This window comes from Haliotis rufescens, unplaced genomic scaffold (assembly GCF_023055435.1).
Source record: "Haliotis rufescens isolate VD_foot unplaced genomic scaffold, xgHalRufe1.0.p SCAF_41, whole genome shotgun sequence".
Classification (NCBI taxonomy): domain Eukaryota; kingdom Metazoa; phylum Mollusca; class Gastropoda; order Lepetellida; family Haliotidae; genus Haliotis; species Haliotis rufescens.
The window spans coordinates 3,947,151-3,969,605 of record NW_025964124.1 but is presented as its reverse complement, the minus strand read 5'-3'; the positions used below and the strand labels follow the sequence as shown (position 1 = coordinate 3,969,605).

At 40.2% G+C, this 22,455-nt stretch overlaps 1 protein-coding gene and 1 long non-coding RNA gene across 6 annotated transcripts in view; one reads left to right on the top strand and one right to left on the bottom strand.

The window, feature by feature from the left end:
• LOC124124966 (ankyrin repeat and KH domain-containing protein mask-like) overlaps positions 1-22,455 on the top strand; it is a 239,630-nt gene that overhangs the window by 22,497 nt on the left and 194,678 nt on the right. The gene's annotated exons all lie outside the window — the stretch shown is intronic.
• Positions 26-20,662, bottom strand: LOC124124972. Of its 2 annotated transcripts, none has more exons than XR_007218174.1 (9): positions 20,517-20,662; positions 18,034-18,125; positions 16,883-17,070; positions 15,234-15,338; positions 12,531-12,718; positions 10,880-10,983; positions 4,574-4,664; positions 2,253-2,356; positions 26-438 (listed from the first exon to the last, which is right to left on the bottom strand). It is a non-coding gene; the product is annotated as an uncharacterized LOC124124972 (long non-coding RNA). The 2 variants fall into 2 exon arrangements; XR_007218173.1 differs by lacking the exon at positions 20,517-20,662 and adding an exon at positions 19,293-19,366.

Genomic DNA, 22,455 nt, shown 5'->3' with positions numbered 1-22,455 from the left:
CACTTAAATAACTTGCATCAGAGCCTTTCAGAATAATCATTTTATTCAATCTGAGTTGTTTCATTTTATGGTACGTAATTCTTTCGCCAGAGTCCCAGATATCAGAAATTGAATACACTGACAGCTCATCTAAACAACTCGTTTAGAATATCTTCACAAACATTTTCGTGTAGAGGTATGTGGCGAAAACAAGTCTTTACAAAAACTTTGCTGTTGGATTATTTCTTTAGGTTCACACTAAACTTTTCAAACAATCATCCAGGCCTACAATAAACATCACATCTGTCTTCATCGATGACCATATTCATCACTGTCCAATGGTCAACTGTGACATAAGCCATGTTTACCTGGCGATGCCTCCCCTTGTCGGACAAGAAATGTTCATTTGGCATAGCCTGGCGACAGCACCCACTCCTTTTAGGCATTTCTGAATACCATCTGAAAATAACAAAACCATCACATGACTAGAGGACCTAGACCAATCTCTGAAATAAACTTATCTTACAGAAAAATTGTTGGTAAATCATCTTAATTAAGAAATGATGAAAAGGAGCCCAGAGACTCTTCATTTCCTGATATTGCAGTTATCTAGACTTGCCCACTATTATGGACCGACATAAATAGAGGACCATGAAAGTCACACAGGTTTGAAACAGTGACTGTTCCAACTTGGAAATCTCTGCCTGCTGCCAAACATTTGTAGTGTAGATGGTCCCAGGCCATGACCCTCTTAACCTGAACAATACGACAATGGGGAGCACAGGACCACACTGAAATTGTGTAGTCAGCAAAACGCAAATTAATCTTGAGAAAAACTACATTGGATTAACAAGATTACCATGGCTGAAACTCAGTTCAAAAGCAGACTATGCCAAGTCTAACCTTGACCTGCCTTAGACATGTGCCAGTCATGTTTTACTCAACAAAGAGCATGCCAAAACTGGTAGTGTTATTGCAATTCATCGGGAAACAGGCGCATCGTCAGCAAACTTTGCACGATACGATACCCGATACATTTAATTTGGCATCGATTCCCATTTAACCCCGTATCCATTGTCCATGATGATCTCTCATCTATTAAATAAGCAAGTACAAACTATTTTTTAAATTCCTCATAACTTTTTGGCCGTCCTACGGATACGAAACAATAACAAAACTGACCAGCTTTTCCTTGCTTACTGTCATAATACAATACATAAACTGTTTGTTTCTTATCCTATTCTCATACAGAATGGTTGGCTTGATTCATTGTCATGTTTGATGGGAATTAGTCAGTTGTCCTTCTATGAAACTCTATTCTCAGTCTAATGACTGGGATTTCCTCATAAAATGTCATAGATACAGTATTGAGATACATATCACATGGTGGCTTCTGTATTAAGATATGTATCACATCATGTAATGCCTGTACTGCGACATCCATACAAACTTGTCATATCTTGGATTTAAACCCCCAATATTCTTCTAATTAAGGTTGGATATGGTGTTGCATGGTGCCGCAATCAATATTTACTGTGGTCAACAGCATGAGAGAAATGAGCAAAGTTTGAACCTGAGAGTCTTGTTAATGTGAGTGAGTGAGTGAGTTACCCCGCTTTTAGCAATATTCCAGCAATATCACGGAGGGGGACACCAGAAATGGGCTTCACACATTGAACCCATGTCGGGAATCGAACCTTGGTCTTCGGCGTGACGGGCGAACGCTTTAAGCACTAGGCTACCCAGTGTAGACTAGGTCTTCAGCAACCCATGCTTGCTGTAAAAGGCGACTATGCTTGTCGTAAGAGGCGACTAACCAATGTCCTTGATGGAACAGAGTCTGACAACAGGCAGGAACACATGTGCTTGATGGTACAGAGTCTGACAACAGGCAGGAACACATGTCCTTGATGGTACAGGTTACACACAACCAAATCTTTTCCCATAGACTTCTATAGTAACGTTATATTTTTTTTTAAATAACTAAGCATTCAACAACTATAACCTGTACGTGTGTGCACAGCTTGGCCTTAGAGTAGCAATACAAACATTAAAAATGACCAGCTTAGCCAGCTCCTTTTCTGAGTACAGGAAGCTAAACACACCACCCCCAGTTTCGCACCAAATGTCACCTACTTGAAAATAGCTATGCTCACATTCAGTATAATTATAAATTAAGTCATCATGTTGGAAAAGACAGTACTAAATATAGAAAAACATGGTCAGTTTTAATAACTGGATGGATGTACATTTGAAAGACATAAAAATCTTACAGAAAATCCTCCAATCACAGCCTGCAGATATCTCTCGATCTGCACTGAAGGCTCCCTACGAAAACCGCACTGTCCCAACTGGTTCTGATTTGGTGTAGTAGAACCTGTAGACAAATCAGAATACATTTGCACTTGTCAAATCTGTGATTTATGTATTGTATATATACATAGCTTCTTTGAAAAAAATGGAAAATTGGAAATTGGATTAAACTCTACCACTTGTTCCTATCCAGCATGTCTATATGGCACCAGAATACATAGTTTTGATGCACAGAAAGAGTTGTGAGAGTTTAATGATGTACATTTCATCAATGTTTTACAAAAAGTATTTCTGTATTAATAAAGAAGTTTCTTCCTCCATGCACTGACCATGGGAGTTAATTCATATTTCATAAAAGAAAGGGGTCAAGGGTCAACTCTATAAATGAATGAGGCATCATAGATCACAGAGGATCATTCGTACCACAGAGGATCATTCACACTACAGAGGATCATTCACACTACAGAGGATCATTCAAACCACAGTGGATCATTCACACTACAGAGGATGATTCAGACCATATAGGATCATTCAGACCACAAATGATCATTCACACTACAGAGGATCATTCGCACCACAGAGAATCGTTCACACCACAGTGGATCATTCACACTACAGAGGATGATTCAGACCATATAGGATCATTCAGACCACAAATGATCATTCACACTACAGAGGATCATTCAAACCACAGTGGGTCATTCAGACCACAAAGGATCATTCACACCACAGGGGATCATTCACACTACACAGATCATTCACACTACAGAGGATCATTCACACTACAGAGGATCATTCACACCACAGAGGGTCATTCACACTACAGAGGATCATTCACACTACAGAGGATCATTCACACCACAGGGGATCATTCACACTACAGAGCATCATTCACACTACAGAGGATCATGCACACATTCACACCACAGAGGATGATTCAGACCACAGAGGATCATTCAGACCACAAATGATCATTCACACTACAGAGGATCATTCACATTACAGAGGATCATTCAGACTACAGTGGGTCATTCACACTACAGAGGATCATTCACACCACAGAGGATCATTCAGACCACAGAGGATCATTCAGACCACAAATGATCATTCACACTACAGAGGATCATTCACACTACCGAGGATCATTCATACCACAGAAGATCATTCACACCAGAGGATCATTCACACAACAGAGGATCATTCACACATTCACACTACAGAGGATCATTCAGACCACAAATGATCATTCACACTACAGAGGATCATTCACACTACAGAGGATCATTCACACCACAGAGGATCATTCACACCACAGAGGATCATTCACACCACAGAGGATTATTCACACTACAGAGGATCATTCATACCACAGAGGATCATTCATACCACAGAGGATCATTCACACCACAGAGGATTATTCACACTACAGAGGATCATTCACACTACAGAGGATCATTCATACCACAGAGGATCATTCATACCACAGAGGATCATTCACACCACAGAGGATTATTCACACTACGGAGGATCATTCACACTACAGAGGATCATTCACACTACAGAGGATCATTCAATCACTTGTAACAAAATACATAATCATGAGGTACTTTTCCTTCAATATCAAATTACAGAACTATCCTTCTACCCAAAGAGAATACTTGATACTATCAATAGATGCCAACATGATAGAAAAACACACGTTGTGACAAGGGAAAACCTACAAAACAAATATGTTGCCAGCGAAATCAATGACTACGTTGACAGACAGCTAGCCTACGTTATCAAATCTGTCAATACACTTCACTGACAATCAGTTAGTTTTACCACTCAATAACATGCTTGTTTGTTACAATATCTAAATATGAATCAAGAATAATCTTTTTATTTTTTCTATTTTTAACTTTAAGAATAGAGACAGGTTGAATGGTTCAAACCACTTAAATAACTTGCATCAGAGCCTTTCAGAATAATCATTTTATTCCATCTGAGTTGTTTCATGTTATGGTACGTAATTCTTTCGCCAGAGTCCCAGATATCAGAAATTGAATACACTGACAGCTCATCTTAACAACTCGTTTAGAATATCTTCACAAACATTTTCGTGTAGAGGTATGTGGCGAAAACAAGTCTTTACAAAAACTTTGCTGTTTGATTATTTCTTTAGGTTCACACTAAACTTTTCAAACAATCATCCAGGCCTACAATAAACATCACATCTGTCTTCATCGATGACCATATTCATCACTGTCCAATGGTCAACTGTGACATAAGCCATGTTTACCTGGCGATGCCTCCCCTTGTCGGACAAGAAATGTTCATTTGGCATAGCCTGGCAACAGCACCCACTCCTTGGAGGCATTTCTGAATACCATCTGAAAATAACAAAACCATCACATGACTAGAGGACCTAGACCAATCTCTGAAATAAACTTATCTTACAGAAAAATTGTTAGTAAATCATCTTAATTAAGAAATAATAAAAAGAAGCCCAGAGGCTCTTCATTTCCTGATATTGCAGTAATCTAGACTTGCCCACTATTATGGACCGACATGAATAGAGGACCATGAAAGTCACACAGGTTTGAAACAGTGACTGTGCCAACTTGGAAATCTCCGCCTGCTGCCAAACATTTGTAGTGTAGATGGTCCCAGGCCATGACCCTCTTAACCTGAACAATACGACAATGGGGAGCACAGGACCACACTGAAATTGCGTAGTCAGCAAAACGCAAATTAATCTTGAGAAAAACTACATTGGATTAACAAGATTACCATGGCTGAAACTCAGTTCAAAAGCAGACTATGCCAAGTCTAACCTTTACCTGCCTTAGACATGTGCCAGTCATGTTTTACTCAACAAAGAGCATGCCAAAACTGGTAGTGTTATTGCAATTCATCGGGAAACAGGCGCATCGTCAGCAAACTTTGCACGATACGATACCCGATACATTTAATTTGGCATCGATTCCCATTTAACCCCGTATCCATTGTCCATGATGATCTCTCATCTATATGAATAAGCAAGTACAAACTATTTTTTAAATTCCTCATAACTTTTTGGCCGTCCTACGGATACGAAACCGGCCCAATAACAAAACTGACCAGCTTTTCCTTGCTGACTCATAATACAATACATAAACTGTTTGTTTCTTATCTTATTCTCATACAGAATGGTTGGCTTGACTCATTGTCATGTTTGATGGGAATTAGTCAGTTGTCCTTCTATGAAACTCTATTCTCAGTCTAATGACTGGGATTTCCTCATAGAATGTCATAGATACAGTATTGAGATACAAATCACATGGTGGCTTCTGTATTAAGATATGTATCACATCGTGTAACGCCTGTACTGCTACATCCCTACAAACTGGTCATATCTTGGATTTAAACCCCGAATATTCTTCTAATTAAAGTTGGATATGGTGTTGCGTGGTGCCGCAATCAATATTTACTGTGGTCAACAGCATGAGAGAAATGAGCAAAGTTTGAACCTGAGAGTCTTGTTAATGTGAGTGAGTGAGTGAGGATGCTTTTACCCCGCTTTTAGCAATATTCCAGCAATATCACGGAGGGGGACACCAGAAATGGGCTTCACACATTGAACCCATGTAGGGAATCGAACCTTGGTCTTCGGCATGATGGGCGAACGCTTTAAGCACTAGGCTACCCAGTGTAGACTAGGTCTTCAGCAACCCATGCTTGCTGTAAAAGGCGACTACGCTTGACGTAAGAGGCGACTAACAGGATCGGGTGGTCAGACTTGCTGACTTAGTTGATGTATATCATCATATACCAATTGCGTGGATCGATGCTCATGATGTCGATTACTGGATTGTCCGGCCCAGACTCGATTATTTACAGACTGCCATCATTAAGCTGAAATACTTCTGAGTGCGGCGTTAAAAAACAAACAAACAAACAAACAAAACATGCCCCCTTCATGAAATGTGTCCTATGTTGTGACAAGCTGCCCCCCAAAAATTGTTATGAAGATTTTAGAAGTAATGTTTTTTGAGGTGATGGAATCAAGAGGTTTTCTTTCTGTAGTTTTAAGTTTTAAGATAACGACATGTAGCTCATGTAGTTCTTGAACATTTAGAAAACTAATGATCAATTCATCGGAAACTAAATAATTGGCTGAGAATAGGTTTACAAAAGGGCTACCATAGCCGTCATGCTAAAAATGGGGTCAAATGTACATCTCGTTAAATATTGACATCATTGCTGGGAATATGCCATACATGCAATACTTCACAATAATGAGATCTGAGAAATGTCTTCCAGTGGCACTTAAGAAGCTGTAGAAACAATGAAGACAGAGTTGATTCCTGAGAACAATTTTGAAATGTCATCAATTCCAAGCAAATGGTCAGCCTTTCCTAGTCAGTTATCTTGTTAAATGTACATGTCTGAGCACCATGTCACGAAATCTGTCAAAAACATCTGTACTTCCAAGTGCACTGATGTGAACTTAAATCATAACAAATTATCTTACCGTAACTCATCAGACAAAACAAAAACCTCAAAAAGATGTCTGCAATACCTCTTCACACAGCTAGCAGCAACAGAGCATGGCCTCCCAGACAGTACAGAGTCTGACAACAGGCAGGAACCAATGTCCTTGATGGTACAGAGTCTGACAACAGGCAGTAACCGATGTCCTTGATGGTACAGAGTCTGACAACAGACAGGAACACATGTCCTTGATGGTACAGAGTCTGACAACAGGCAGGAACAAATATCCATGATGGTACAGGTTACACACAACCAAATGTTTTCCCATAGACTACTGTGGTAACGTTATATTTTTTTTTAAATAACTAAGCATTCAACAACTAAACTAGTGTCCAAAAGAAACGATACCACCTGTTTGCAACGACATAAAAGAAAAAACTAAACAATGCAGAAGTTTAGGATTGGTGTTATGCTTTTGAGAAATCCTTTCACAACATCTGTACAAAAATTTCATTTCAATAAAATCTGTACAACCAATATGACAAGCCTTTAAAGATGGGTGGGGTCAAAAAATGAACATTTCGTTAGAGCACTGATCACAGAAACAACGGGAAATGTCACACCACACGTCTCAAAGTCAAGTCAGTAGCGGGTATGTCCACCGTGAGCATCAATACATGCCAGAACACGCCTACGGACTGATGACGTCAAACGTCTGATGACGTTGGGAGTGATGCGTTGCCATTCCTCGAGGAGACATCGTTCCAAGTCCTGGACGTTGACTGGAGGCACACGGCGACGTCGGATTTGCCGATCGAGGTGGTCCCATAAGGGCTCAATGGGATTCATGTCCGGTGAACATGCGGGCCATGGCAAAACCTGTACGTTGGCGTTGGCAAGGAAGTTCTGTGTCAATCTTGCTGTGTGTGGCCTTGCATTGTCATGTTGGAAAAGGAGTCCACGAGGCTGTTGCTGAATAAAGGGCACCACAACAGGCCGTAGGATGTCATCAAGATAATGCTGTGCATTCAGATTTCCACGAATAAGGACAAGCATCGTTTTGACGTCACCACATATGCCACCCCAAACCATTAACCCTCCACCTCCAGACGGCCGGACCTGTTGGATACAGTTAGGCGCCAAACGTTCACCAAATCGTCGGTATACAAGCTGCCGTCCATCGTTTCTAAAGATGAGGAATCTGCTCTCATCAGAGAACATAACACGTGCCCAGTCCCGCCGTTGCCAACGTCGAACTCGCCTGGCCCAGATCAGTCTGTTGTTCCGGTGTCGAGGCGTCAGGAGCGGTCCGCGGTAGGGATGACGTGGCCGGATACCATACTGCCGTAGTCTCCTGTAGACGGTCTGTCGACTGATCCTGTGTCCCAGTGCTGTAGCCGCCGTGGACGTCGCTGTTACGGTGCGGTTCCTCAGGTGTAATACCCGGATGTAACGATCTTCACGGGGCGTGGTTACTCGTGGTCTTCCACTCCTGGGCCTGTCTGACGTCTGACCTGTCTGACGTAACCGCTGCATCAACCTGGTGATAGTGATGCGTGCGCAGCCCAACCTTCTGGCGACGTTGACGTGTGACGCTCCTTGTTGGACCATTCCAACGGCTCTCTCTCTCTCGATGGCTGTCAAACGTGGCATATCTTGTGTTCTTTTTGTTGCTGTGATGTCAACGTGTCTGATCAGCCGTTTTATACAGTTTTTCTGCACGTGCAGAACATGCTAAGAGGGAAATGTCACTTTCACGAAATTTACGTTTTTTCCCGGAAGTGATCACGTGTTCCCGGTATTTTTTATGGACTATGCTGTGTTTGGGATGTGCAATACGAATTGGCATGTTTTCATACTTGACAATTCACTTAGTAAAAAACAATTTTGAAAATAAGTTGGTATCGTTTCTTTTGGACACTAGTTTATAACCTGTACGTGTGTGCACAGCTTGGCCTTAGAGTAGCAATACAAACATTAAAAACTAGAAAGTGTTTTTACTCGTAAAAACATATGTCTCCCCCCACTCCCCTAACCTTCATTCATTCGTTTACTTCACGTTAAACCCCATCTCTTCATTCCCACCCTCCATTACTAAATAAAAGAGACAAAAATAGAACTCCTAGAAATTTCAAACAACTAATGGGCACCACTTCAGCGTCTAATCAACACCAATAATCCCTCAATCATTTACCCACCTGACAGTGTAGTTATCTAAGTAGCACAGTTTTCTTGTTACTGAAGTATTTGTAGAAAATCCACTTAAAGTACTAATAGAGTTTGGACACAAATATATTAATATCCCCAACATATCAGAAATGATGTAGCAATGTTATATGGCACAAAGAAAAGTCTCTGTGATGTAATTGCCCGTGTATCTGTCTCTGCAGGTCTTCTACACAATGACATATGTGATGTCATGGAAACTGTAATAGCAAAAGGCACCACTTCAGTGCTGGCTTAATGTGTATACAAAGTTTCGCGAAAAAATATTAAACGGTTTCTGAGTTATGGTCAGGAAACAAAGCTTACCCCCATTCAGAGTCTATGTTCAACTTATCTCCATGGAAACGAGAAAAAATAAAAATGTCAAAAATCTCTTAATAGCAAAAGGCACCACTTCAGTGCTGGGTTAATGTGTATACAAAGTTTCGCGAAAAAATATTAAACGGTTTCTGAGTTATGGTCCGGAAACCAAGTTTACCCCCATTCAGAGTCTATGTTCAAGTTATCTCCATGGAAACGAGAAAAAATAAAAATGTCAAAAAACTCTAAATAGCAAAAGGCACCACTTCAGTGCTGGGTTAATGTGTATACAAATTTTCGCGAAAAAATATTAAACGGTTTCCGAGTTATGGTCCGGAAACCAAGCTTACCCCCATTCAGAGTCTATGTTCAAGTTATCTCCATGGAAACGAGAAAAAATAAAAATGTCAAAAATCTCTAAATAGCAAAAGGCACAACTTCAGTGCTGGGTTAATGTGTATACAAAGTTTCGCGAAAAAATATTAAACGGTTTCTGAGTTATGGTCCGGAAACCAAGTTTACCCCCATTCAGAGTCTATGTTCAAGTTATCTCCATGGAAACGAGAAAAAATAAAAATGTCAAAAATCTCTAAATAGCAAAAGGCACCGGAAACGGTGGGAACGCCGACGCCGACGCCGACGGCAACCGTGCCAAAAACAATATGTCTCCCTCCATTCTGGGGGAGACATAATGACCAGCTTACAGAGTCTGACAACAGGCAGAAACCAATGTCCTTGATGGTACAGAGTCTGACAACAGGCAGGAACAAATATCCTCGAAAGTACAGAGTCTGACAACAGGCAGAAACCAATGTCCTTGATGGTACAGAGTCTGACAACAGGCAGTAACAAATATCCTCGAAAGTACAGAGTCTGACAACAGGCAGGAACACATGTCCTTTATGGTACAGGTTACACACAACCAAATGTTTTCCCATAGACTACTGTGGTAACGTTATATTTTTTTTTAAATAACTAAGCATTCAACAACTATAACCTTCACACATTGAACCCATGTCGGGAATCGAACCTTGGTCTTCGGCGTGACGGGCGAACGCTTTAAGCACTAGGCTACCCAGTGTAGACTAGGTCTTCAGCAACCCATGCTTGCTGTAAAAGGCGACTATGCTTGTCGTAAGAGGCGACTAACCAATGTCCTTGATGGAACAGAGTCTGACAACAGGCAGGAACACATGTGCTTGATGGTACAGAGTCTGACAACAGGCAGGAACACATGTCCTTGATGGTACAGGTTACACACAACCAAATCTTTTCCCATAGACTTCTATAGTAACGTTATATTTTTTTTAAAATAACTAAGCATTCAACAACTATAACCTGTACGTGTGTGCACAGCTTGGCCTTAGAGTAGCAATACAAACATTAAAAATGACCAGCTTAGCCAGCTCCTTTTCTGAGTACAGGAAGCTAAACACACCACCCCCAGTTTCGCACCAAATGTCACCTACTTGAAAATAGCTATGCTCACATTCAGTATAATTATAAATTAAGTCATCATGTTGGAAAAGACAGTACTAAATATAGAAAAACATGGTCAGTTTTAATAACTGGATGGATGTACATTTGAAAGACATAAAAATCTTACAGAATATCCTCCATTCACAACCTGCAAATATCCCTCGATCTGCACTGAAGGCTCCCTACGAAAACCGCACTGTCCCAACTGGTTCTGATTTGGTGTAGTAGAACCTGTAGACAAATCAGAATACATTTGCACTTGTCAAATCTGTGATTTATGTATTGTATATATATGTAGCTTCTCGGAAAAAAATGGAAATTGGATTAAACTTCACTACTTGTTCCTATCCAGCATGTCTATATGGCACTAGAATACATAGTTTTGATGCACAGAAAGAGTTGTGAGAGTTTAACGATGTACATTTCATCAATGTTTGTTTTACAAAAGGTATTTCTGTATTAATAAAGAAGTTTCTACCTTCATGCACTGACCATGGGAGTTAATTCATATTTCATGAAAGAAAGGGGTCAGGGGTCAATTCTATAAATGATTGAGGCTGCATAGATCATATCACCCTAAAATATTTTTTCGACTAAAAAAATTGAACAAATCTTTAAACCTCAAAACCAGTTACAATACATATTTAAAATTGAGTAGTGGTCTGTTGTTTGCCTTCCTTTGCTGACATCATCAGAACATAGCAGAGTCTGCTACATTCATTGAATATGGTTTTGACCCTGGTTTTTGATGCGATTGATATTGTGTGAGATTGCTTGAACTTACACCATCCATTGTTTATATACTTAAACACTCAAATGGCTGTCAGCATTTGGTAAATCATCTATGAAGGGGCTATCACAAATGTTTGTGCTTTCATTTACTCCAAAAATCAATAGTATAATCACCTATGATGTAGGCTGGTGACATAAGTACACATGGAAAGGAATCAGAAAAAAATCTCAAAATTGGACAGAGCATGGAATTCAGGCCAACAATAAGCAAGGGACACATTAAGCAGCTTTAAAGTCATCATATATGTTAGGCTGGATAATGAACTTTACCAGAAAATAGGAAGTAAAAGCGTGTATTGTTGCCAGCAATCTCAAACACTGACCAGTGAACCATACCGCCTATTAAAGCCAAGAAATGGAAATGGACGCTCAAGTAGAAGAAAGCTCTTTGAAACCACAACATGGAAGGAAATTACACTTAACTCTATTGATTTATTTATTTAAGACTTTAAAATACTCACCGGACATCAAACATACTTACTGTTTAATGTTTCAAGGTGGCTAAACTTGCTAATTTCAGTTATTTGCCAGTTTCAATGAAACAAAGTTAAAAGTCCATATAATTTTGAAAATGTACAGCTTATCCTGACATAAATGTAATTCTTTTTATTCACAATTAACAGTGTCATGCAATACCAGCTTAAAATAGTGCTTCTCTCCAATAATTTATGGGTTTATAGGGGAATGAAAGATACAATGCATTTTACTAAACAGGGGAGATAATTCAGTATTGTCGAACACTATCACATTCTTTACAGATGATTTCAGAACCATAATGTTACATTCCAAAAGAGCCAGTGGATATTATTTTCATCTAAGCAGGTTCTGGGACTGGTGTATAGCCCTTACTCTATGCACAGTGAGGCATTAAGGGAGCACTGTCAGAAATGTCTAGTGCATGAGTGTGATCTTATTACAGACTTGATAGTGAGCAACAGAGGGGCCTCAAGTGGACTGGGCTTCTTTAATGTACTTAATGTACCTACATGTCCAAGTTCCACAACTTCTACAAGGTAATAGAGCGCAGCGAGGCAAAACAAGGGTTGTCGATCACACACTGCCAACACCGGACTTCGGATCAGCTTCTCTAAATGCCAAATTGGATGTGAAAACTTCTACTTCTTCTGCATGAGTGCACATATACCTCCCCAGTCAACATCAGGCATGCTAAAAGCTGAAAAAAAGTGTTCAGACAATATCAAATGGCAAACCAGTTTGGATATAACAGCCAGGAGTCAGTTCTTGAGGGAACAAAATAAATATTTGAAAGTCATATGAGTGAAAAATAAGTCTGTTTTAAGAAACCTAATAGAAAAATAGCATCTTTCATTCACACAAAAGCACCTAACAGAAAGATGTATTGGTATGCTACATTGTTTACTATTAATAAGGGGATTTGTGACATATTCTGCTGTCAGCAGTGTACATGCTTCATACTCAAGAAAACGGCATCTCGTAACTTGACCGGCAAGCGATTGACACAAGGCAGAAATTGTTGTGGCAGTGGTGACTCTATCCTAATTTGTTGTCAAATTCATCAGTTTCAACAAATTCAGAAGGCAGGAGGAGGGCTTGTTGGACAGAGGTACCCTTGGGGTTCGTCCTGAGTTTGACCACAATACGAAGCAACATTCATTTCCAGGCCATCCAAATGCTCCATTCAACCCCAACTTCACTGTCATTATTTTTGAATTTGCCTCCATGGTGTATCCATGGTGAAATATCAACAGAAAAACATGTAAATTATGAATTACTGAAATGTGCACTCACCCTACAGGTTACACACAACCAAATGTTTTCCATTGACTTCTATAGTAAAGTTATATTTCTTTTAAAAATAACTAAGAATTCAACAGCTATAACCTGTACGTGTGCACAGTTTGGCCTTAGTGTAGCAATAAAAACATAAGAAATGACCAGCTTAGCAAGCTCCTTTGCTGAGTACAGGAAGCTAAACACACCACCCCCAGTTTCGCACCAAATGTCACCTACTTGAAAATAGCTATGCTCACATAAAGCATAAGTCATCATGTTGAAAGAGACAGTACTAAATATAGAAAAACATGGTCAGTTTTTATAACTGGATGGATGTACATTTGAAAGACATAATAATCTTACAGAATATCCTCCAATCACAGCCTGCAGATATCTCTCGTCCGCACTGAAGGCTCCCTACGAAAACCGCACTGTCCAAACTTGTTCTGATTTGGTGTAGTAGAACCTACAGAGTCTGACAACAGGCAGGAACAGATGTCCTTCATGGTACAGAGTCTGACAACAGGCAGGAACCAATGTCCTTGATGGTACAGAGTCTGACAACAGACAGGAACAAATGTCCTTGATGGTACAGAGTCTGACAACAGACAGGAACCAATGTCCTTGATGGTACAGAGTCTGACAACAGGCAGGAACCAATGTCCTTGATGGTACAGAGTCTGACAACAGGCAGGAACAGATGTCCTTGATGGTACAGAGTCTGACAACAGGCAGTATCCAATGTCCTTGATGGTACAGAGTCTGACAACAGGCAGAAACCAATGTCCTTGATGGTACAGAGTCTGACAACAGGCAGGAACAGATGTCCTTGAAAGTACAGAGTCTGACAACAGGCAGGAACAAATGTCCTTGATGGTACAGAGTCTGACAACAGGCAGGAACCAATGTCCTTGATGGTACAGAGTCTGACAACAGGCAGGAACCAATGTCCTTGATGGTACAGAGTCTGACAACAGGCAGGAACAGATGTCCTTGATGGTACAGAGTCTGACAACAGGCAGTATCCAATGTCCTTGATGGTACAGAGTCTGACAACAGGCAGAAACCAATGTCCTTGATGGTACAGAGTCTGACAACAGGCAGGAACAGATGTCCTTGAAAGTACAGAGTCTGACAACAGGCAGGAACAAATGTCCTTGATGGTACAGAGTCTGACAACAGGCAGGAACCAATGTCCTTGATGGTACAGAGTCTGACAACAGGCAGAAACCAATGTCCTTGATGGTACAGAGTCTGACAACAGGCAGAAACAGATGTCCTTGATGGTACAGAGTCTGACAACAGGCAGGAACAGATGTCCTTGATGGTACAGAGTCTGACAACAGGCAGTATCCAATGTCCTTGATGGTACAGAGTCTGACAACAGGCAGAAACCGATGTCCTTGATGGTACAGAGTCTGACAACAGGTATGAACAAATATCCATGATGGTACAGAGTCTGACAACAGGCAGGAACACATGTCCTTGATGGTACAGAGTCTGACAACAGGCAGGAACACATGTCCTTGATGGTACAGAGTCTGACAACAGGCAGGAACACATGTCCTTGATGGTACAGGTTACACACAACCAAATGTTTTCCCATAGACTACTGTGGTAACGTTATATTTTTTTTTAAATAACTAAGCATTCAACAACTATAACCTGTACGTGTGTGCACAGCTTGGCCTTAGAGTAGCAATACAAACATTAAAAATGACCAGCTTAGCCAGCTCCTTTTCTGAGTACAGGAAGCTAAACACACCACCCCCAGTTTCGCACCAAATGTCACCTACTTGAAAATAGCTATGCTCACACTCAGTATAATTATAAATTAAGTCATCATGTTGAAAAAGACAGTACTAAATATAGAAAAAACATGGTCAGTTTTAATAACTGGATGGATGTACATTTGAAAGACATAAAAATCTTACAGAATATCCTCCATTCACAACCTGCAAATATCCCTCGATCTGCACTGAAGGCTCCCTACGAAAAACCGCACTGTCCCAACTGGTTCTGATTTGGTGTAGTAGAACCTGTAGACAAATCAGAATACATTTGCACTTGTCAAATCTGTGATTTATGTATTGTATATATATGTAGCTTCTCGGAAAAAAATGGAAATTGGATTAAACTTCACTACTTGTTCCTATCCAGCATGTCTATATGGCACTAGAATACATAGTTTTGACGCACAGAAAGAGTTGTGAGAGTTTAACGATGTACATTTCATCAATGTTTTACAAAAGGTATTTCTGTATTAATAAAGAAGTTTCTACCTTCATGCACTGACCATGGGAGTTAATTCATATTTCATGAAAGAAAGGGGTCAAGGGTCAGTTCTATAAATGATTGAGGCTGCATAGATCATATCACCCTAAAATATTTTTTCGACTAAAAAAATTGAACAAATCTTTAAACCTCAAAACCAGTTACAATACATATTTAAAATTGAGTAGTGGTCTGTTGTTTGCCTTCCTTTGCTGACATCATCAGAACATAGCAGAGTCTGCTACATTCATTGAATATGGTTTTGACCCTGGTTTTTGATGCGATTGATATTGTGTGAGATTGCTTGAACTTACACCATCCATTGTTTATATACTTAAACACTCAAATGGCTGTCAGCATTTGGTAAATCATCTATGAAGGGGCTATCACAAATGTTTGTGCTTTCATTTACTCCAAAAATCAATAGTATAATCACCTATGATATAGGCTGGTGACATAAGTACACATGGAAAGGAATCAGAAAAAAAATCTCAAAATTGGACAGAGCATGGAATTCAGGCCAATAAAAAGCAAGGGACACATTAAGCAGCTTTAAAGTCATCATATATGTTAGGCTGGATAATGAACTTTACCAGAAAATAGGAAGTAAAAGCGTGTATTGTTGCCAGCAATCTCAAACACTGACCAGTGAACCATACCGCCTATTAAAGCCAAGAAATGGAAATGGACGCTCAAGTAGAAGAAAGCTCTTTGAAACCACAACATGGAAGGAAATTTCACTAAACTCTATTGATTTATTTAGTTAAGACTTTAAAATACTCACCGGACATCAAACATACTTACTGTTTAATGTTTCAAGGTGGCTAAACTTGCTAATTTCAGTTATTTGCCAGTTTCAATGAAACAAAGTTAAAAGTCCATATAATTTTGAAAATGTACAGCTTATCCTGACATAAATGTAATTCTTTTTATTCACAATTAACAGTGTCATGCAATACCAGCTTAAAATAGTGTTTCTCTCCAATAATTTATGGGTTTATAGGGGAATGAAAGATACAATGCATTTTACTAAACAGGGGAGATAATTTAGTATTGTCGAACACTATCACATTCTTTACAGATGATTTCAGAACCATAATGTTACATTCCAAAAGAGCCAGTGGATATTATTTTCATCTAAGCAGGTTCTGGGACTGGTGTATAGCCCTTACTCTATGCACAGTGAGGCATTAAGGGAGCACTGTCAGAAATGTCTAGTGCATGAGTGTGATCTTATTACAGACTTGATAGTGAGCAACAGAGGGGCCTCAAGTGGACTGGGCTTCTTTAATGTACTTAATGTACCTACATGTCCAAGTTCCACAATGTCTACAAGGTAATAGAGCGCAGCAAGGCAAAACAAGGGTTGTCGATCACACACTGCCAACACCGGACTTCAGATCAGCTTCTCTAAATGCCAAATTGGATGTGAAAACTTCTACTTCTCCTGCATGAGTGCACATATACCTCCCCAGTCAACATCAGGCATGCTAAAAGCTGAAAAAAAGTGTTCAGACAATATCAAATGGCAAACCAGTTTGGATATAACAGCCAGGAGTCAGTTCTTGAGGGAACAAAATAAATATTTGAAAGTCATATGAGTGAAAAATAAGTCTGTTTTAGGAAACTTAATAGAAAAATCTTTCATTCACACAAAAGCACCTAACAGAAAGATATATTGGTATGCTACATTGTTTACTATAAATAAGGGGATTTGTGACATATTCTGCTGTCAGCAGTGTACATGCTTCATACTCAAGATAACGGCATTGCGTAACTTGACTGGCAAGCGATTGACACAAGGCAGAAATTGTTGTTGCAGTGGTGAATTTATCCTAATTTGTTGTCAAATTCATCAGTTTCAACAAATTCAGAAGGCAGGAGGAGGGCTTGTTGGACAGAGGTACCCTGGGGGTTCGTGCTGAGTTCGACCACAATATGAAGCAACATTCATTTCCAGGCCATCCAAATGCTCCATTCAACCCAAAATGTCCCCAACTTCACTGTCATTATTTTTAAATTTGCCTCCATGGTGTATCCATGGTGAAATATAAACAGGAAAGCATGTAAAGTAGGAATTACTGAAATGTGCACTCACCCTACAGGTTACACACAACCAAATGTTTTCCATTGACTTCTATAGTAAAGTTATATTTCTTTTAAAAATAACTAAGAATTCAACAGCTATAACCTGTACGTGTGTGCACAGTTTGGCCTTAGAGTAGCAATAAAAACATTAAAAATGACCAGCTTAGCCAGCTCCTTTTCTGAGTAGAGGAAGCTAAACACACCACCCCCAGTTTCGCACCAAATGTCACCTACTTGAAAATAGCTATGCTCACATAAAGCACAAGTCAACTTGTTGAAAAGGTCAGCACCAAATTAAATATTGAAAAATATGGTCAGTTTTAATTACTGGATGGATGTACATTTAAAAGACATAAAAATCTTACACAATACCATCAAATCACAGCCTGCAGATGACTCTCGATCTGCACTGAAGGCTGAAAAACCACACTGTCCCAACCGGTTCTGATTTAGTGTAGTAGAACCTGTAATGACGACAAAGGCATTCATTTATAGTTGTAAGGAAATATCATATTTTGGTGTAGCAGACGCCCCTGAGCTCCATACAGTGGTGGACCATGGACTTGTGTGTGCAGAGCCTTCCATTATTCTAAAACAATGCTATAGCATTATTCAAACTAATTCTTTTTGTGTACTGAGGTGAAAACATATTTAATGAAAATATTAATTACATTATTTCGGTACTAAAATCTGATTTTGTATTTTTTTAAGGTGAGTGAATAAGCCAACTGTAACAGACAGATACAAGAGTTACCTCCCTTTCATTCAAGTAACACAAGCTCCTTCCCAGCGCGTGACACCTTCGTTACACTCTCGGTAACAGAGCTCCGGGAACGTACTATCGCTGTGAGGAGCTTTCAAGTAACAGTTAATTCTCAACACCTATCAAAGTCATTTATCCCGTAATGAGTAAATATTTTAATCTTTTTTTACATCAATGTTTCTCTTGAAGAAGTTTTTTTGCTCACAAAGTTCACACTCAAAATGATCATGAAGCCACTGTGCAACCTTATCATTTTCTGACAAACATTGAGAAATTGACAATTGTTGATATATATATATATATAACAGAATAGGTTGATGTTACTGATTCACAATCTCTCAGTAATAAACCATTACTAAAATGAAAATTGGCACAATCAAATAAATTGACAATTTTTTATATATATATAACAGACTGTGCACTAAATATAACACACTTATATACATTAGATAGAGCATGGGGTGGGTGTGTGGGTGGGGTGGGGTTGGGTGGGGTTGGGTGGGGTGGGGTGGGAAGATTATTACAATCACCCTATCTGCCCCACCCCACCCCCCATGAATCATTGCTGTACAATATTTCATACAAGCACACTGTACTTTACATTAATTAAAACATAAATTGAGTTATTTGTTGTAACACATCACAACATAATTGATCCTCCTAACTACGTTGAAACTATGTTCTTTAGTGATAATAAACATGTTTTAGTCACAAACACGTGATTGACAATGTGAAAAAACTGAAATGGTTCAGCCGGACAAAGTTTGTTGTGAAACTTTAAACACATATCATAGTTTGTCATTGCGAAATTTACAGTGCACAAAATACCCCAATGTCATAAATATATTCTCCTTTACAACATACTTACATATAACATTTCAAATTGCGAGGATTGTAGCTGGATTGTTAAAAAAATACTGTAGTAAATTCGATCGTGTTGGTCCGAAGGGAAGTAACTGCGTAGTTATGTAAAAACCGCATACCGTTAATAGAAATAGGGTGGGGTCCGATTTAATTTTTTTCTTTTATATATTGTCCCTTATAAATTAAATCTAAAACACACTGGAAATTATTAAATATGATTGCAGAAGAGAATACACCTATTTAAAACCGCGTATTCGGCTGAATTGATAGTTTCAAGAATAACTGTTGACTTAATCAATGAAACTCAACTTCGAAGACAATTCTAACAAGCGTATGGTCGACGAAGTCATCTATATCCCCCGCCTATTTTAACACGTTAAACCAGGTAACTGACCCAACATTTCTCTTAGCCCATGTCAAAATAGCTGCAATGGAAATTCTAAAATATACATTTCTAAAACTCCTTAATATCAAATGTCACCAGTTCAGTATGTGCTTTATATATAGACATGCAATGTTTGGCAAGGAAATATTTAACAGTTTATTTGTCATACTCCATAAGTGAACCCACCCTATAATAGAACCTAAGTGAAACTTGTTGCCATGGAAACATAAACAATAAAACTTTCTAAAAGTGCTAAATATCAAAAGGCACCAGTTCAGTATGTGTCTGGTAAACATGCAAGGTTTTGTAAGAAATTATTTAACGGTTTTTGAGTTATGCTCCGGAAACGATTTCGGGACGCACACACACACACACACACGCACGCACGCACGCACGCACATACACATGTACACACACACACACACACGCACACATGTACACACACACGCAAGCACACACACGCAGACACGCACGCACACACACGCACACATGTACACACACGCGCGCGCGCGCGCGCACACACACACACACACGGACGGAACCCATTTGTATATCCCCGCCAACTTCGTTGGGGCGGGGGATAAAAATACCAGCTTATGAAATACGCACGCAACCTTTACCCTATAGATTGTGATGTACGCTGATTTTTCCGCTTTCTGCGTTAATCAAGGAGTTAAGAGATTGAATTCGGAACCGACCCTCCGAGGTGTGGTAAACTAGCTTTGAGAATAAGTGCAGGAAGAGTTACCTCCTCTTGCCATGAGAATTGCTGAGAGACCATTATATGGTCTCTGGCGTGAGCAAGAAAAAAGAATGTCGAGTGAAAGATATAAATGGACTAACCTGCAGATGCATGTGCCTAACAGTCCTGACCTGCGATGGAGATGCGACAAGACCGAGCGAGCACGCGTGTGTGTGGTGATGCCTGCCACAAGATTCAACGACCATGTGATGGAGGCAAACACCTTTTCCATTCGTGAACTCGCTTGTGATTGGTGTTTGCTGCTTGCTTCCGGGTTACGGAAATGGGCGAGCGGTGCCGAATGGCCGAACAGTGTGTTTCGGTGGTGGGCTAGCCTTGCTCCAAGGCTGTAATGAATTATGTCTGCTGATAAGTTCAAGGATTTTATAAAAACAATTCTATCGTAACGATCGGCGAGTCTACAAGGAGTTGTAGTCAAAACGGCCTCGAAAGGTAAAGTCAAAACGGTCACAACTAAAAAGTAATAACGGTCACACAGAAAATATAGAAGACAAACTCAAGTTTGCATTAATTTGTTTTACAGAAAAAGAGAACACATGTGAAGATAGATTTAAAGAAATAAAGAGTCCCAAAAGAGTAGAAGAAGTGTTATAATATACTAGCCACATAAAGAAACTGTGCACGGAGAAAATATATTCTGGATTGAAATACAACACAGCAAGAACAAAATGATGCAGACGCAGTAGCAGCTGAATGATCGGACCATAAGAAAATGTCAACGGGACCTGAACAACATCTGTTACGATGACGTCAGAAGATCAAAATGGAGTAGGGGGTCAAACGACAAAATCACAAAGTCAATAACGGGTCTGACCACCCTGTGCGTGAATCACAGCAGTGCATCGGCGACGCATGGAGTCCACCAAATGGGCATGGAAGGCCTGGGGAATGGCCTGCCATATCCTCCTCAAATCCTGTGCAAAGTCACGGACGTTATCTGGAGGATGTGGAAGACGACGCAGACGGCGCTCCATTTCATCCCACACATGCTCTATTAGAGAGAGATCTGGAGAAATTGCAGGCCATGGCAGTAACATGACATTGTTATGGTGAAGGAAATCCATTGCGACCCTACCCGTGTGAGGACGAGCGTTGTCCTGTTGAAATGTCAATCCCGGGCCATGATGTTGCAGGAAAGGAATGACCACAGGCCTCAGAATCTGATCTCTGTAGCCAACACCGGTGAGATTGCCCTGAACAACCACCAAAGGGGTTCGGTGCCGTGCTATTATCCCACCCCAAATCATCACAGAGCCACCTCCAAAACGATTCCTCTCCACAATACAGTTGCGTGCATAACGTTCTCCCAAATGCCGGTAGACACGTTGGCGCACGTCACTGTGGGAAATATTGAACCTCGATTCATCTGTAAAGACAACATTTCTCCACCATATTCGAGGTTCGCGAACATGATTTCGACACCATCTTAGACGGTTGACTCGATGACGGTGTGTCAGGATGGGACGTATGGCAGGGCGTCGTGGTCGAATCCCGAACTGACGTAAACGATTCCTGAGAGTGTTGGGATGGATACGGCGCAGTCCAGGTATTTGTCTGGGACGTCGTTACTGCCGTTTGGAACCTGTGTAGGAGATGTGTCGAATCCATCTGTCCTGTATTGACGTCGTTACTCGGGGACGTCTTGAACGTGGGTGGTCGGCAACGTCATTTGTGTTCTGATAACGCCTCACCAATGCCGATATCGTGTTACGATGGCATTGGAAATGTGTTGCCACCTGTTGTTGCCTCATTCCCGCTCGGATCATTCCAATGGCTTCATGACGCTGTGCAGCTGTCAATCTTGGCATGATTTGCTTGTGATATGCTTGTGTCTGCGCCTGAGAAGTTTTGAATTTTTGAATGACCACAGATCATGCTTTCCAAAGTGACAGCGAATTTTGAGTTGCACATGCTGTGTACAGCTGCACAGGATGCACGTGCAGTAACACATTGCACGTCCATAGGCCCCATTAATGACGTCATATCGCATGGCACGTGCATGAGCGTTTGAATGTCTCC